This window comes from Erinaceus europaeus, chromosome 20, assembly GCF_950295315.1.
Source record: "Erinaceus europaeus chromosome 20, mEriEur2.1, whole genome shotgun sequence".
Lineage (NCBI taxonomy): Eukaryota > Metazoa > Chordata > Mammalia > Eulipotyphla > Erinaceidae > Erinaceus > Erinaceus europaeus.
Genome location: NC_080181.1, coordinates 41,292,389 through 41,306,465, shown reverse-complemented (window position 1 = coordinate 41,306,465; position 14,077 = coordinate 41,292,389). Strand labels below are relative to the sequence as shown.

The following is a 14,077-nucleotide window of genomic DNA, read 5'->3' as shown; positions in this document are numbered from 1 at the left end:
AGCCTTTGCTTGGGAAAATCACCACCCTTGATTTGGATGATTATCCCACTGAGCCTGGAAGCTTGATAAAGAAGTTAACTCCACAGGGGTACCTCACAATATGCAGCTGGCTCCCTCAAACCTCTGGTGTGGGGGTTGGTCTTAGTGGTATGCATAGAGAAATAGCAAAACCCATGGCCTGGCCAAATCCATGTTTACATTATACTTTTCAGTTTCTTTTTGTCAGCCTCAGGGTGGGTTATAGGGCTCTTCCTTGGTTTCACTATACCACCCCCACACTTCTGCACCACAGACCTGGAAATTCTACCCTAAACCAAATTCACAGGTTTAAAGTAGACAACTTGCAGAACTCAGGCCAGGTATTGTCTTCAACTGCCATCTTGACTTCACACCTTTAAAGGTTAATGTAATTCCAATATACAAATTGACTATTGTTACTACAGAATACAACAATCTTAAGTTAGAAGATCTTTATCTAATATGTTTCATCTGTGCCATATCATCATTATTAAACTAAGCATTGAATTCACTGAATTATTCCCAATTTTTGCTTGATATAGAAATTTAGAGGATGCTATGGAAATTTTTCAGTATATGAACTTCATCCTCAGATTTAATAGTTCTAGCTCTGTGGTATCCTGGGGGAAAAAAAAAAAGCATGACCTGTGGTATATCAGTGCTATCACATCACTCTTCTGGTAAGTTTTCACTTTTCCAATATTTCCCTTAATGCTGAGACTCTGTTAATGGATCTCTATGACTCCCCTCAAAGCATTCCTTCAAAAGCTGAATGAAATGAATGATAACTCTCCACCATAAACCTGATCAGAAACAGAGGTCCAGCATTGAGTTTTTAGTCACGTACAGTTGATGTATATTCTACTGATGACAGATTATAAAAAGAGGTTCATGTCACTGTTCTATATAGGCTTCCTGAGAATGTTGTGGCAAATTATCAATAAGAAGAACGACTTCTTTAGCTTCAGTGTTCCTAGTTCTGTGTTTTCTGGAAAAGTCTATGACCAGTGGTTTCCGCAGTGTGTTCTCATCACATTTCTGGTAAGCATTCAGCTGTTCCACATTGTCCTTTCTAGCTAAAACTCTGTGAATGTCTTTGGATCAACGATGACTCCCCTCAAAAGCATTCCTTGGAAAGCTGAACAAAATGTGTGAGAAGTCACCACTGTCAACCTCATAAAAACTGATGTCCAGCATAGAGTTGTTAGTCATCTCATGTTTATGTATATTGTATCTAGATACATTTCTAAAACGTGGTCTATGTAATTGCTCTATACAGAATTCCTTAGGATTGTTTGGCAAATCTTCAATAAGTGAATGCCTTCGTCACCTTCTGTGGTCCCAGATCTACTGTGTCCTGGAAAATTGCATGATCAGTAGTTCTTCCTTGCCATCTCAGTACTTTTCTGGTAAGCATGTATCAGTTGAACAAGTTCCTTTCCTGATAAGACTCTGTGAATGTTTTTGGATCAATGATGACTCCCCTCAAAAGCATTCCTTGGAAAGCTGAACAAAATGAGTGAGACTCACCACCGTCAACCTCATCGGAAACTGAGGTCCAGCACAGAGTTGTTAGTCATCTCAGATTGATGTATATCCTACCTGGATATATTTCTAAAACATTGTCCATGTTATTGCTCCATACAGGATTCCTTAGGATTGTATGACAAATCTTCAATGAGATGAAAGCCTTCGTCACCTTCGGTGGGCCCAGATCTACTGTGTCCTGGAAAATTGCATGATCAGTAGTTCTTCCTTGCCATCTCAGTACTCTTCTGGTAAGCATGTATCAGTTGAACAAGTTCCTTTCCTGCTAAGACTCTGTGAATGTTTTTGGATCAATGATGACTCCCCTCAAAAGCATTCCTTGGAAATCTGAACAAAATGAGTGAGAACTCACCACTGTCAAACTCATCGGAAGCTGAGGTCCAGTACAGAGTCCTTAGCTATTTACACTTACGTAGTTGTATATATACCTGGCTACAAATTGTAAAAAGTGGTTCTTGTCCTTGCTCTATACAGGATTCATGAGTATGCTTGGGCAAGTCTTCAGTGGGAAGAAGGACTTCCTCAGCTTCAGAGCTCCTGCTTCTTCATGTTCTGGAAAAGGCCATGACCAGTGGTTTCCTCAGTGCCTTCTCTACACTTGTCTGGTAAGAATTCAGCTATTGAACATGTTCCTTTCCTGCTAAGACTCTGGGAATGTTTTTGGATCAATGATGACTCCTCTGAAAAGCATTCCTTGGAAAGCTGAACAAAATGAGTGAGACTCACCACTGTCAACCTCATCGGAAACTGAGGTCCAGTACAGAGTCCTTAGCTATTTCCACATAGGTAGTTGATGTTTATGTACCTGGCTACATATTATAAAAAAGTGGTCATTGTCCTTGCTCTATATAGGATTCTTGAGGATGCTTGGGCAAGTCTTCAATGAGAAGAAAAACTTCCTCAACTTCAGTGCTCACACTTCTGTGTGTTCTGGAAAAGGCCATGATCAGTGGTTTCTTCAGTACCTTCTCTACACTCTTCAGGTAAGCATTCAGCTGTTGAACATGTTCTGTTACTGCTAAGACTCTGTGAATGTTTTTGTATCATTGATGAGTCCCCTCAAAAGCATTCCTTGGAAAGCTGAACAAAATGTGTGAGAACTCACCACTGGTAACCTCATTGGATACTTAGGTCCAGTACAGAGTCGTTAGTTATGTCCACTTAGGTAGTTGTTGTATATGTACCTGGCTACAGATTATAGAAAGTGGCTCTTGTCCTTGCTCTAATACAGGATTATTGAGGATTCTTGGGCAAGTCTTCAATGAGATGAAAGACTTCCTCAGCTTCAGTGCTCCTTCTTCTGTGTGTTCTTGAAAAGGCCATGACCAGTGGTTTCCTCAGTGCCTTCTCTTCACTCTTCTGGTAAGCATTAAGCTGTTGAACATGTTCCTTTCCTGCTAAGACTCTGTGAATGTTTTTGGATCAATGATGACTCCCCTCAAAAGCATTCCTTGGAAAGCTGAACAAAATGAGTGAGACTCACCACCATCAACCTCATTGGAAACTGAGGTCCAGTACAGAGTCATTAGCGATTTCCACTTAGGCAGTTGATGTTTATGTACATGGCTACAGATTATAAAAAGAGGTCCTTGTCCTTCCTCTATGCAGGATTCTTGAGGATGCTTGGGCAAGTCTTCAATGAGAAGAAAAACTTCCTCAACTTCAGTGCTCCTGCTTCTGTGTGTTCTGGAAAAGGCCATGACCAGTGGTTTCCCCAGTGCCTTCTCTACACTCTTCAGGTAAGCATTCAGCTGTTGAACATGTTCCCTTCCTGCTAAGACTCTGTGAATATATTTGGATCAGTGATGACTCCTCTGAAAAGCATTCCTTGGAAAGCTGAACAAAATGAGTGAGACTCACCACCGTCAGCCTCATCGGAAACTGAGGTCCAGCACAGAGTGGTTAGTCATCTCAGATTGATGTATATCCTACCTGGATACATTTCTAAAACATTGTCCATGTTATTGCTCCATACAGGATTCCTTAGGATTGTATGACAAATCTTCAATGAGATGAAAGCCTTTGTCACCTTCAGTGGTCTCAGATCTACTGTGTCCTGGAAAATTGCATGATCAGTAGTTCTTCCTTGCCATCTCAGTACTCTTCTGGTAAGCATGTATCATTGAACAAGTTCCTTTCCTGCTAAGACTCTGTGAATGTTTTTGGATCAATGATGAGTCCCCTCAAAAGCATGCCTTGGAAAGCTGAACAAAATGAGTGAGAACTCACCACTGTCAACCTCATCTGAAGCTGAGGTCTAGTACAGAGTCGTTAGCTATATCCACTTAGGTAATTGATATATATGTACCTGGCTACTGATTGTTAAAAGAGGTTCTTGTCCTTGCTCTATATAGGATTCTTGAGGATGCTTCGGCAAGTCTTCAATGAGAAGATTGACTTCCTTAGCTTTGGTGCTCCTAGTTCTGTGTTTCATGAAAAATCTTTGACCTGTGGTTTCTCAGTGCTTTCTCATCTCTCTTCTGGTAAGCATTCAGCTGTTGAACATGTTCCTTTCCTGCTAAGACTGTGAATGTTTTTTGAACAATGATGACTCCTCTGAAAAGCATTCCTTGGAAAGCTGACAAAATGAGTGAGAACTCACCACTGTCAACCTCATCAGAAACTGAGGTCCAGCACAGAGTTGTTAATCATGTCAGTTTGATGTATATTCTACTTGGATACAGATTCTAAAACGTGGTCTATATCATTGCTCTATACAGGATTCCTTAGTATTGTATGACAAATCTTCAATGATATGAATGACTTCATCACCTTTAGTGGTCCCAGATCTACTGTCCTGGAGAATTGCATGATCTGTAGTTTTTGCTTGCCATCTCAGTATTCTTCTGGTAAGCATATGGCAGTTGAACAAGTTTCTTTCCTGCTAAGACTCTGTGAATGTTTTTGGAACAATGATGACTCCCCTCAGAAGCATTCCTTGGAAAGCTAAACAAAATGAGTGAGAACCCAGGGCTAAGCTAAGGGGCTGGGCTCCTCAGGCCCTGTGGGTGCTGTAAGAAGGGCCGAGCCTCTCAGCCTTTCCCTGAGCCATGGCTGGATCTAGAGACAAAGCCGGAGCAAGAGCCAGAGCAAGAGCCTGAGCTGTGACCACCTTCTGTCCTTTTGCAGCCACGCCTAAGGTGCTGGGATGAAAGCTGACTCCTCACTTTAACTAGGAATCCTTGGAAAAGTTGAAAAAAGAGAGTGAGAACCCCATGAGACTATCTAATTGGTTCCAAGGTCCATGCTGTACCCTGAGCCAGCAGGAGTGAGGGACAAATGCCTTACCAAGTCTTGACATACCATGCCTTGCCTTGCCTTGCCCTGCCATGCTTAGCCTTACCGAGTTTACCTGGCCTCACCTCACCTGTCTTGGACTGACCTCCTGGCATCACACTCACACTCAGACTACAATGACACTCACATTGAATCAAGGAGCCATGTCAGGAAGTGTGTCCTAAAGAAGGAGGGGCCTGTTGGAGCTAGGGGTAAGCATAGGGTGTTCCCTGACAGAGCTGGAAGACAGGGTAGTAAGGGTCAGTCCGGGGCCACCAAGCCGGCTAGCAGGTCTAATCTGGCTGCCTTGCGGTAGCCAGCATAACCTCACTCTCTAAAGGCCTAGGGGGGGAGGCAAGCGCACAGCTAGTGGGCAGAGCAAGAGTTAGGCAGCTGGACTGGGTCCTGGAATTGGGGGAGTGGCTCTAGTTCTAACTAGTGCTCAGGCAGCCGATGGGAGACGGAGCCTGGGCCTGGGCATGGACATGGTCCTGGGCCCAGGCTTGGGGCCGGGTTGTGCTTGGTGCCCTGAGCTGGGGACAGCCTGAGTTGCAGGCCCCATTCGTGCCTACCTCTCCCAAGGAGGAAGGCTGGTCTAGTGTGGAAGTCTCACAGTGGTGATGGGGAGGCCCTTGCATGGGGTATTTGGGTCCGTGGAGAGCCAGGAGGTCACCTGGGCCTTGATGTCTTGCAGGCCCAGCCTATTGTCTCAGCCCCTTTCGTGTCTTATGTGTGTTTAGGAAGGAGTCTTTTAGAGGGCCTTAAATGCAGGCCAGAGCAGCCAGGGTCCCTGTGAAGCCTCCGGGGATCCCTGTGGCTCTGGTGTGTAAGTCAGCCTATCTGGATGCACTGCTCCCAATGGAGGCTGTCAGACTGTCAGGTGTGCAGGCAGAGGGTGTGAGCTAGCCTAGGCCAGGCATGCAGGGGTGTGCATGGAAGATTTTGGGCAGTCATCTGGCCATTGCTTCCTGCAGAGGGCTGTATTGTGGGCCCTGAGGAGGGTGTGAGGGCATGCGGGTGTGAGGGCCCCAGGGCTGTGTGGCCTAGGCCCAAGACTTGCAGATTGTTTGTGAAGGTAGCAGAGAACTGGTGCACGGCAGAAACAGGGGGCCCAAGAGGTTGCCCCACCAGCAGGATCCCTGCATTCCCTATTGCATGCAAGTACTCATGCACGCCAGGCACCCTCAACAGTTGAAGCCAGAAGCCACGTTGGGAGGCAAGCAGGCAAGGTGGTAGGCAGATATCAGTGCCGGAAGGCACCCAAGCCAGAGGGCAATGGTCAGGGATAGCAGCGCAGAGGCCAGCATCAGCAGGAGGCAGTCCAGCTGGGTCTTCCCGAGCAAGGGACCAGAGCCCAGCATGCACCCAGCTGATGCGCACCTGTGTTGTCTCCCCACCTCTTCAGGTGCATTAGGCTGCCAAGCGGACTGGACAACCCTCACCAGTCCAAGCCGGCAGCCACTTTGGCAGGCAAGCAGGCAGGCAGGCTGGCAGGCAGGCAGGCTGGCAGGCAGGCAGGCAGGCTGGCAGGCAGCCATTGGCGCCGGCAGGCACCTAGGCCTGTGGGCCGTGGTCAGGGCTAACAGCGCAGAGTCCAGCCTCAGTAGGAGGCAGGCCAGCTGGGTCTTGCCGAGCATGGGCCCAGAGCCCAGCATGCACACTGCTGACGCAAAGACGTGTTGTCTCCCCACCTCTCAGGTGCATTTGGCTGCCAAGCGGACTGGACGACCCAGTCGGTGAGGCCAGGCGAGGAGAGGTCCCGGACCCACTTGGCGAGCCAGCCCAGGAGGCTGTGGCAGAGGCTGGCTGTGGCGGCTGTGTGCGCAGCCTGGCCAAGGACACCTCCCTCAGGTAAGCTGGCCTTTGTCCCTGGGCAGCTGGGGCCTTGTTGGGGACTGGCACCAGGCCTGGCAATGGGTCGGCCTGCAGATGAGGCTGCTGTTGATGCTGTTGTAGCGCTGGTGCACAAGGCAGTGGCCGTGGTGGCAGGCTGCAGTGTGCTCCCACGGGGACCCACTCTCCCTGGACTGAGCTCAGGGGCTGGGCTCCTCAGGCCCTGTGGGAGCTGCAGGGAGGTGCTGAGCCTCTCAGCTTTTCCCTGAGCCGTGGCCGGATCTGGAGCCGAAGGCGAAGGTGAAGCCGCAGCCAGAGACAGAGCCATAGACAGAGCCTGAGCCGGGCCCGCCTTCTGCCCTTTGGCAGCCTCCCCGAAGGTGCTGGGATCGATGATGACTCCCCACTCACACCAGCATTCCTTGGAAAAGCTGAACAAAATGAGTGAGAACCCCCTCCGTCTATCTCATCGGTTCTGAGGTCCATGTGGCACATGGTACGACCCTGAGGCAGCAGGAGTGAGGGACACATGCCTTGCCGGGTCTGCCAGGCCTGCCCTGGCCTGGCCTGGCCTTGCCTTGCCTTGCCTTGCCTTGCCTTGCCTTGCCTTGCCTTGCCTTGCCTTGCCTTCCCTTGCCTTGCCTCGCATCGCCTAGCCCTGCATAGCCTTACTGAGTTTACCAGGCCTCACCTAACCTGTCTTGGCCTAACCTCCTGGCATCACACTCCCACTCCCACTCCCACTCGCACTCACGGTCCGTCAAGCAGCCATATCAGGCAGTGTGGCCCAAAGCAAGGTGGGCCTGTTGGAGCTAGGGTATGGCCTAGGGTGTCCCCTGGCAGTACTGGAAGCCAGGGTGGTAAGGGTCAGTCAGGGAGTGCAAGGCCGGTCAACAGGTCTGTGCTGGCAGCCTTGTGGTGGCCTGCATGGCCTCAATCTCTAGAGCCCTCTGGTTTGTAGGCCTGGGGCCGGGCAAATGGGCATGGTTCTCAATGGGGGTGATTGTGGCTTGAGCAGCCTGCAGGGTCTCCACCCTTGCCATTGTCCTGTATCTCCAGGGGCTACGAGGAGCAGGGGGAAGTTGGCGAAGTCTCCAGGGGTCAGAACCATGGCCCTGAGTCTCAGGCCTTTAGCGTACCTTCATGAGGCAGAGGGAGTCCAGCGGTGTGGGGTGTTTCCGAGCATGCAGCTTGGGGACAGAGCAAGAGTTAGAAAGCTGGACTGGGTCCTGGGATCGGGGGTGTGGCCCTAGTCCTGACTAGTGCTCAGGCAGCCGATGGGAGAGGGAGGCTGGGCCTGGGCATGGGCATGGTCCTGGGCCAGGGCCTGTGCCAGGGCCCAGGTCGCGCTTGGTCCCCAGATTTGGGGGCAGCCTGAGTTGCAGGCCCCATTTGTGCCTGCCGTGCCCAAGCAGGAAGGCTGGTCTGGTGTGGAGGTCGCACAGTGGTGATGGGGAGGCCCTTGCATGTGGTATTTGGGCCCCTGGAGGGCCAGGCGGTCACCTGGGCCTTGATGACTTGCAGACCCAGCCTCTTGTCTCAGTCCCTTTCGTGGCTTGTGTGTGTTTAGGAAGGAGTCTTTTGGAAGGCCTTATGTGCAGTCCAGAACAGCCAGGGTGCCTGTGAAGCCTCCTGGGATCCCTGTGGTTCTAGTGTGTAAGTCAGCCTAGCTGGCTGCACTGCTCCCCCTGGAGGCTGTCAGGCTGTCAGGTGTGCAGGCAGACGGTGTGAGCTAGGCCAGGCTTGGAGGGGTGTGCTTGGAGGATTTTGGACAGTCATCCGGCCTTTGCTTCCTGCAGAGGGCAGTGTTGTGCGCCCTGAGGAGGGTGTGAGGGCATGTGGGTGTGAGGGCCCCAGGGCTGTGTGGCTTAGACCCAAGGCTTGCAGACTGTTTGTGAATGTAGCAGAGAGCTGGTCCAGGGCAGAAGCCAGGGGGCCCAAGAGGGTGCCCCGCCAGCAGTATCCCTGCATTCCCTCTTGCATGCACGCACTCATACACGCCAGGCACCCTCACCAGTCCAAGCCGGCAGCCACTTTGGCAGGCAAGCAGGCAGGCAGGCTGGCAGGCAGGCAGGCAGGCTGGCAGGCAGCCATTGGTGCCGGCAGGCACCTAGGCCTGTGGGCAGTGGTCAGGGCTAACAGCGCAGAGGCCAGCCTCTGTAGGAGGCAGGCCAGCTGGGTCTTGCCGAGCATGGGCCCAGAGCCCAGCATGCACCCTGCTGACGCACAGACGTGTTGTCTCCCCACCTCTCAGGTGCATTTGGCAGCCAAGCAGACTGCACGACCCAGTCGGTGAGGCCAGGCGAGGAGAGGTCCCGGACCCACTTGGCGAGCCAGCCCAGGAGGCTGTGGCAGAGGCTGGCTGTGGCGGCTGTGTGCGCAGCCTGGCCAAGGACACCTCCATCAGGTAAGCTGGCCTTTGTCCCTGGGCAGCTGGGGCCTTGTTGGGGACCTGCACCAGGCCTGGCAATGGGTCGGCCTGCAGGTGAGGCTGCTGTTGATGCTGTTGTAGCGCTGGTGCACAAGGCAGTGGCCGTGGTGGCGAGCTGCAGTGTGCTCCCACGGGGACCCACTCTCCCTGGACTGAGCTCAGGGCCTGGGCTCCTCAGGCCCTGTGGGAGCTGCAGGGAGGTGCTGAGCCTCTCAGCTTTTCCCTGAGCCGTGGCCGGATCTGGAGCCGAAGGCGAAGGTGAAGCCGCAGCCAGAGACAGAGCCATAGACAGAGCCTGAGCTGGGCCCGCCTTCTGCCCTTTGGCAGCCTCCCCGAAGGTGCTGGGATCGATGATGACTCCCCACTCACACCAGCATTCCTTGGAAAAGCTGAACAAAATGAGTGAGAACCCCCTCCGTCTATCTCATCGGTTCTGAGGTCCATGTGGCACATGGTACGACCCTGAGGCAGCAGGAGTGAGGGACACATGCCTTGCTGGGTCTGCCAGGCCTGCCCTGGCCTGGCCTGGCCTGGCCTTGCCTTGCCTTGCCTTGCCTTGCCTTGCCTTGCCTTGCCTTGCCTTGCCTTGCCTTGCCTTGCCTTGCCTCGCATCGCCTAGCCCTGCATAGCCTTACCGAGTTTACCAGGCCTCACCTAACCTGTCTTGGCCTAACCTCCTGGAATCACACTCCCACTCCCACTCCCACTCCCACTCGCACTCACAGTCCGTCAAGTAGCCATGTCAGGCAGTGTGGCCCAAAGCAAGGTGGGCCTGTTGGAGCTAGGGTATGGCCTAGGGTGTCCCCTGGCAGTACTGGAAGCCAGGGTGGTAAGGGTCAGTCAGGGAGTGCAAGGCTGGTCAACAGGTCTGTGCTGGCCGCCTTGTGGTGGCCTGCATGGCCTCACTCTCTAGAGCCCTCTGGTTTGTAGGCCTGGGGCCGGGCAAATGGGCATGGTTCTCAATGGGGGTGATTGTGGCTTGAGCAGCCTGCAGGGTCTCCACCCTTGCCATTGTCCTGTATCTCCAGGGGCTACGAGGAGCAGGGGGAAGTTGGCGAAGGCTCCAGGGGTCAGAACCATGGCCCTGAGTCTCAGGCCTTAAACGTACCTTCATGAGGCAGAGGGAGTCCAGCGGTGTGGGGTGTTTCCGAGCATGCAGCTTGGGGACAGAGCAAGAGTTAGACAGTTGGACTGGGTCCTGGGATCGGGGGTGTGGCCCTAGTCCTGACTAGTGCTCAGGCAGCCGATGGGAGAGGGAGGCTGGGCCTGGGCATGGGCATGGTCCTGGGCCAGGGCCTGTGCCAGGGCCCATGTCGCGCTTGGTCCACTGATTTGGGGGCAGCCTGAGTTGCAGGCCCCATTTGTGCCTGCCGTGCCCAAGCAGGAAGGCTGGTCTGGTGTGGAGGTCGCACAGTGGTGATGGGGAGGCCCTTGCATGTGGTATTTGGGCCCCTGGAGGGCCAGGCTGTCACCTGGGCCTTGATGACTTGCAGACCCAGCCTCTTGTCTCAGTCCCTTTCGTGGCTTGTGTGTGTTTAGGAAGGAGTCTTTTGGAAGGCCTTATGTGCAATCCAGAACAGCCAGGGTGCCTGTGAAGCCTCCTGGGATCCCTGTGGTTCTAGTGTGTAAGTCAGCCTAGCTGGCTGCACTGCTCCCGGTGGAGGCTGTCAGGCTGTCAGGTGTGCAGGCAGACGGTGTGAGCTAGGCCAGGCTTGGAGGGGTGTGCTTGGAGGATTTTGGACAGTCATCCGGCCTTTGCTTCCTGCAGAGGGCAGTGTTGTGCGCCCTGAGGAGGGTGTGAGGGCATGCGGGTGTGAGGGCCCCAGGGCTATGTGGCTTAGACCCAAGGCTTGCAGACTGTTTGTGAAGGTAGCAGAGAGCTGGTCCAGGGCAGAAGCCAGGGGTCCCAAGAGGGTGCCCCGCCAGCAGTATCCCTGCATTCCCTCTTGCATGCACGCACTCATGCACGCCAGGCACCCTCACCAGTCCAAGCCGGCAGCCACTTTGGCAGGCAAGCAGGCAGGCAGGCTGGCAGGCAGGCAGGCAGGCTGGCAGGCAGCCATTGGCGCCGGCAGGCACCTAGGCCTGTGGGCAGTGGTCAGGGCTAACAGCGCAGAGGCCAGCCTCAGTAGGAGGCAGGCCAGCTGGGTCTTGCCGAGCATGGGCCCAGAGCCCAGCATGCACACTGCTGACGCACAGACGTGTTGTCTCCCCACCTCTCAGGTGCATTTGGCTGACAAGCGGACTGGACGACCCAGTCGGTGAGGCCAGGCGAGGAGAGGTCCCGGACCCACTTGGCGAGCCAGCCCAGGAGGCTGTGGCAGAGGCTGGCTGTGGCGGCTGTGTGCGCAGCCTGGCCAAGGACACCTCCATCAGGTAAGCTGGCCTTTGTCCCTGGGCAGCTGGGGCCTTGTTGGGGACCTGCACCAGGCCTGGCAATGGGTCGGCCTGCAGGTGAGGCTGCTGTTGATGCTGTTGTAGCGCTGGTGCACAAGGCAGTGGCCGTGGTGGCGAGCTGCAGTGTGCTCCCACGGGGACCCACTCTCCCTGGACTGAGCTCAGGGGCTGGGCTCCTCAGGCCCTGTGGGAGCTGCAGGGAGGTGCTGAGCCTCTCAGCTTTTCCCTGAGCCGTGGCCGGATCTGGAGCCGAAGGCGAAGGTGAAGCCGCAGCCAGAGACAGAGCCATAGACAGAGCCTGAGCCGGGCCCGCCTTCTGCCCTTTGGCAGCCTCCCCGAAGGTGCTGGGATCGATGATGACTCCCCACTCACACCAGCATTCCTTGGAAAAGCTGAACAAAATGAGTGAGAACCCCCTCCGTCTATCTCATCGGTTCTGAGGTCCATGCGGCACATGGTGCGACCCTGAGGCAGCAGGAGTGAGGGACACATGCCTTGCCGGGTCTGCCTGGCCTGGCCTGGCCTTGCCTTGCCTTGCCTTGCCTTCCCTTGCCTTGCCTCGCATCGCCTAGCCCTGCATAGCCTTACTGAGTTTACCAGGCCTCACCTAACCTGTCTTGGCCTAACCTCCTGGCATCACACTCCCACTCCCACTCCCACTCGCACTCACGGTCCGTCAAGCAGCCATATCAGGCAGTGTGGCCCAAAGCAAGGTGGGCCTGTTGGAGCTAGGGTATGGCCTAGGGTGTCCCCTGGCAGTACTGGAAGCCAGGGTGGTAAGGGTCAGTCAGGGAGTGCAAGGCCGGTCAACAGGTCTGTGCTGGCAGCCTTGTGGTGGCCTGCATGGCCTAACTCTCTAGAGCCCTCTGGTTTGTAGGCCTGGGGCCGGGCAAATGGGCATGGTTCTCAATGGGGGTGATTGTGGCTTGAGCAGCCTGCAGGGTCTCCACCCTTGCCATTGTCCTGAATCTCCAGGGGCTACGAGGAGCAGGGGGAAGTTGGCGAAGTCTCCAGGGGTCAGAACCATGGCCCTGAGTCTCAGGCCTTTAGCGTACCTTCATGAGGCAGAGGGAGTCCAGCGGTGTGGGGTGTTTCCGAGCATGCAGCTTGGGGACAGAGCAAGAGTTAGAAAGCTGGACTGGGTCCTGGGATCGGGGGTGTGGCCCTAGTCCTGACTAGTGCTCAGGCAGCCTATGGGAGAGGGAGGCTGGGCCTGGGCATGGGCATGGTCCTGGGCCAGGGCCTGTGCCAGGGCCCAGGTCGCGCTTGGTCCCCTGATTTGGGGGCAGCCTGAGTTGCAGGCCCCATTTGTGCCTGCCGTGCCCAAGCAGGAAGGCTGGTCTGGTGTGGAGGTCGCACAGTGGTGATGGGGAGGCCCTTGCATGGGGTATTTGGGCCCCTGGAGGGCCAGGAGGTCACCTGGGCCTTGATGACTTGCAGACCCAGCCTCATGTCTCAGTCCCTTTCGTGGCTTGTGTGTGTTTAGGAAGGAGTCTTTTGGAAGGCCTTATGTGCAGTCCAGAACAGCCAGGGTGCCTGTGAAGCCTCCTGGGATCCCTGTGGTTCTAGTGTGTAAGTCAGCCTAGCTGGCTGCACTGCTCCCCCTGGAGGCTGTCAGGCTGTCAGGTGTGCAGGCAGACGGTGTGAGCTAGGCCAGGCTTGGAGGAGTGTGCTTGGAGGATTTTGGACAGTCATCCGGCCTTTGCTTCCTGCAGAGGGCAGTGTTGTGCGCCCTGAGGAGGGTGTGAGGGCATGCGGGTGTGAGGGCCCCAGGGCTGTGTGGCTTAGACCCAAGGCTTGCAGACTGTTTGTGAAGGTAGCAGAGAGCTGGTCCAGGGCAGAAGCCAGGGGGCCCAAGAGGGTGCCCCGCCAGCAGTATCCCTGCATTCCCTCTTGCATGCACGCACTCATACACGCCAGGCACCCTCACCAGTCCAAGCCGGCAGCCACTTTGGCAGGCAAGCAGGCAGGCAGCCTGGCAGGCAGGCAGGCAGGCTGGCAGGCAGCCATTGGTGCCGGCAGGCACCTAGGCCTGTGGGCCGTGGTCAGGGCTAACAGCGCAGAGTCCAGCCTCAGTAGGAGGCAGGCCAGCTGGGTCTTGCCGAGCATGGGCCCAGAGCCCAGCATGCACCCTGCTGACGCACAGACGTGTTGTCTCCCCACCTCTCAGGTGCATTTGGCTGCCAAGCGGACTGGACGACCCAGTCGGTGAGGCCAGGCGAGGAGAGGTCCCGGACCCACTTGGCGAGCCAGCCCAGGAGTCTGTGGCAGAGGCTGGCTGTGGAGGCTGTGTGCGCAGCCTGGCCAAGGACACCTCCCTCAGGTAAGCTGGCCTTTGTCCCTGGGCAGCTGGGGCCGTGTTGGGGACTGGCACCAGTCCTGGCAATGGGTCGGCCTGCAGATGAGGCTGCTGTTGATGCTGTTGTAGCGCTGGTGCACAAGGCAGTGGCCGTGGTGGCGGGCTGCAGTGTGCTCCCATGGGGACCCACTCTCCCTGGACTGAGCTCAGGGGCTGGGCTCCTCAGGCCCTGTGGGAGCTGCAGGGAGGTGCTGAGCCTCTCAGCTTTTCCCTGA

General features: G+C 55.1%; 3 long non-coding RNA genes, 14 other non-coding genes and 1 pseudogene across 23 annotated transcripts in view; all 18 read left to right on the top strand.

Annotated features, from left to right (window-relative positions):
* Positions 1-1,421, top strand: part of LOC132534922 (uncharacterized) — a 60,882-nt gene extending 59,461 nt beyond the window's left edge. For both annotated transcript variants that reach the window (XR_009546681.1, XR_009546680.1), the window contains exon 5: positions 1,298-1,421. This is a non-coding gene — a long non-coding RNA (uncharacterized LOC132534922). The remainder of the gene's footprint in view (positions 1-1,297) is intronic.
* On the top strand, positions 749-841 carry LOC132535145 (small nucleolar RNA SNORD116). The gene has a single exon (XR_009546927.1). It is a non-coding gene; the product is annotated as a small nucleolar RNA SNORD116 (small nucleolar RNA).
* LOC132535140 (small nucleolar RNA SNORD116) lies at positions 1,117-1,210 on the top strand. Its single transcript, XR_009546923.1, has one exon. It is a non-coding gene; the product is annotated as a small nucleolar RNA SNORD116 (small nucleolar RNA).
* A 63-nt stretch (positions 1,422-1,484) lies between the features above and the next one.
* On the top strand, positions 1,485-1,578 carry LOC132535046 (small nucleolar RNA SNORD116). The gene has a single exon (XR_009546830.1). It is a non-coding gene; the product is annotated as a small nucleolar RNA SNORD116 (small nucleolar RNA).
* A 90-nt stretch (positions 1,579-1,668) lies between these two features.
* Positions 1,669-4,369, top strand: LOC107523133 (uncharacterized). 3 transcript variants are annotated; one of them, XR_009546678.1, is made up of 7 exons: positions 1,669-1,796; positions 2,041-2,171; positions 2,419-2,549; positions 2,798-2,928; positions 3,175-3,305; positions 3,544-3,674; positions 4,287-4,369. It is a non-coding gene; the product is annotated as an uncharacterized LOC107523133 (long non-coding RNA). The 3 variants fall into 3 exon arrangements; XR_001601743.2 differs by lacking the exon at positions 2,041-2,171; XR_009546679.1 differs by lacking the exon at positions 2,419-2,549.
* Positions 1,854-1,948, top strand: LOC132535045 (small nucleolar RNA SNORD116). Its single transcript, XR_009546829.1, has one exon. It is a non-coding gene; the product is annotated as a small nucleolar RNA SNORD116 (small nucleolar RNA).
* LOC132535048 (small nucleolar RNA SNORD116) lies at positions 2,229-2,322 on the top strand. The gene has a single exon (XR_009546832.1). It is a non-coding gene; the product is annotated as a small nucleolar RNA SNORD116 (small nucleolar RNA).
* Positions 2,607-2,701, top strand: LOC132535143 (small nucleolar RNA SNORD116). The gene has a single exon (XR_009546926.1). It is a non-coding gene; the product is annotated as a small nucleolar RNA SNORD116 (small nucleolar RNA).
* Positions 2,986-3,079, top strand: LOC132535126 (small nucleolar RNA SNORD116). Its single transcript, XR_009546909.1, has one exon. It is a non-coding gene; the product is annotated as a small nucleolar RNA SNORD116 (small nucleolar RNA).
* Positions 3,363-3,456, top strand: LOC132535133 (small nucleolar RNA SNORD116). Its single transcript, XR_009546915.1, has one exon. It is a non-coding gene; the product is annotated as a small nucleolar RNA SNORD116 (small nucleolar RNA).
* Positions 3,731-3,825, top strand: LOC132535137 (small nucleolar RNA SNORD116). The gene has a single exon (XR_009546920.1). It is a non-coding gene; the product is annotated as a small nucleolar RNA SNORD116 (small nucleolar RNA).
* Positions 4,105-4,198, top strand: LOC132535142 (small nucleolar RNA SNORD116). Its single transcript, XR_009546925.1, has one exon. It is a non-coding gene; the product is annotated as a small nucleolar RNA SNORD116 (small nucleolar RNA).
* A 103-nt stretch (positions 4,370-4,472) lies between the features above and the next one.
* Positions 4,473-4,561, top strand: LOC132535144 (small nucleolar RNA SNORD116; annotated as a pseudogene).
* Positions 4,562-4,712: 151 nt separating this feature from the next.
* On the top strand, positions 4,713-4,810 carry LOC132535149 (small nucleolar RNA SNORD116). Its single transcript, XR_009546931.1, has one exon. It is a non-coding gene; the product is annotated as a small nucleolar RNA SNORD116 (small nucleolar RNA).
* Positions 4,811-6,543: 1,733 nt separating this feature from the next.
* The window catches only part of LOC107522705 (uncharacterized), a 227,886-nt gene continuing 220,352 nt past the window's right edge, over positions 6,544-14,077 (top strand). For 3 of the 4 annotated variants that reach the window (XR_009546559.1, XR_009546555.1, XR_009546558.1), the window contains exon 1: positions 13,679-13,826. This is a non-coding gene — a long non-coding RNA (uncharacterized LOC107522705). Of the gene's footprint in view, positions 6,694-13,678; positions 13,827-14,077 lie in introns of those variants that run through there. The other variant, XR_009546556.1, reaches the window with a different exon arrangement.
* LOC132535123 (small nucleolar RNA SNORD116) lies at positions 7,062-7,159 on the top strand. Its single transcript, XR_009546907.1, has one exon. It is a non-coding gene; the product is annotated as a small nucleolar RNA SNORD116 (small nucleolar RNA).
* On the top strand, positions 9,451-9,548 carry LOC132535122 (small nucleolar RNA SNORD116). Its single transcript, XR_009546906.1, has one exon. It is a non-coding gene; the product is annotated as a small nucleolar RNA SNORD116 (small nucleolar RNA).
* Positions 11,851-11,948, top strand: LOC132535121 (small nucleolar RNA SNORD116). The gene has a single exon (XR_009546905.1). It is a non-coding gene; the product is annotated as a small nucleolar RNA SNORD116 (small nucleolar RNA).